Here is a 1286-nt window from a genome sequence, read left to right as displayed (position 1 = left end):
CCATGTTTCCGTGAAACAGAGTATGTTACAATCCCTCATGTCTTTCTGGAAGTAGATCCTCGTCCTGAGCTCGTCTACTTTATTATTCAGAGACTGAACATTAGCGAGTAATATACTCAGAAGCGGTGGATGGTGTGCACGCCTCCTGAGTCGGTCTAGAAGTCCACTCCGTATACCTCTTCTCCGCCGGCTGTGTTTTGGAGCAGCCTCTGGAAGAAGTTAAATTGCCCTGGGGAGTACGAACAAAGGATCCAATTCGGGAAAGTCGTATTCCTGGTCGTAATGCTGGTGAGTTGCCGCCTTTCTGATGTCCAAAAGTTATTTCCGACTGTATGTAATAACACAAAAAAATTCTTGGCAACAATGTAAGAAATAGCACACAAAAAAACTAAATTCTGCAAAGTTGCTTAGGAGCTAGAAGCAGAGCTGCCATATCTGTCTGTGCCATCTTACTGAGATCAGTATCTAACTTAAAGAGGGTTAACATGTTTGTCTGTTTGTTCTATCTTCGACTAACGTAAGCTAGCTAACGTTAGAAAATAAGAGTAACTCAATCTGGTAGCCATCTATTCCACCCTTGGCCTTGTCTGAAAAACACTCTGTTAGTAAAACCTAAATTGTCGATATAGCTAACTCACTCTCAGTGTGTTGGTAATAACAATGAACGTGTATAAATTGTCTATGGTTTGTTAGTTGGTCCTCAGCTGGCTAGTAATCTTGCTGCCAATTTATTGGAAACTGACATTTTATGAGACTCCTATTTCCACAAATCGAGGACGAAGACAGCATTGCCAAGCTAAGGTTGTTCGGAAATTCTGTGCTACATTAAACCTTACCTATCCTGTAACTCCCAGTAATGGATACCAAAAATGGTTAAATCACATTATCTGGTGTAACAATTTGTAGCGAAGAGACCTGGTAATCAGCAGATGATGGGACAGGTGGTCATGATGAAATTGCCATTCCAAAGACACATACAGTAAGTTCAGGGAACACTTTTACAGCTGTGGGAGGAGTGTTGTCATGATCAAACTGTCATTCAGTGCCTCTTGAGTCATCTTCTGCTTGAATGAAGCACAATGACACACGCAGGCAAAGGAGTTCTGTTTCTCTCCAAAAATCCACCAGGAAGAAGCCCAGGTACCACACGGTATTGTCTGTAAGACAAAAAATATATAATAAATTATACTCCATTGCACAGTTTGAACTACAGTTGAACTGAGCCAGCATAACAACATTAGAGTAGACTAGTTGAACATGAATACATGTGCATAGGGACAGCGATT

This window comes from Salvelinus namaycush, chromosome 23, assembly GCF_016432855.1.
Source record: "Salvelinus namaycush isolate Seneca chromosome 23, SaNama_1.0, whole genome shotgun sequence".
NCBI classification, from domain to species: Eukaryota; Metazoa; Chordata; class Actinopteri; order Salmoniformes; family Salmonidae; genus Salvelinus; species Salvelinus namaycush.
The sequence above is the reverse complement of the archived record's forward strand: the minus strand, read 5'-3'. Positions refer to the sequence as shown.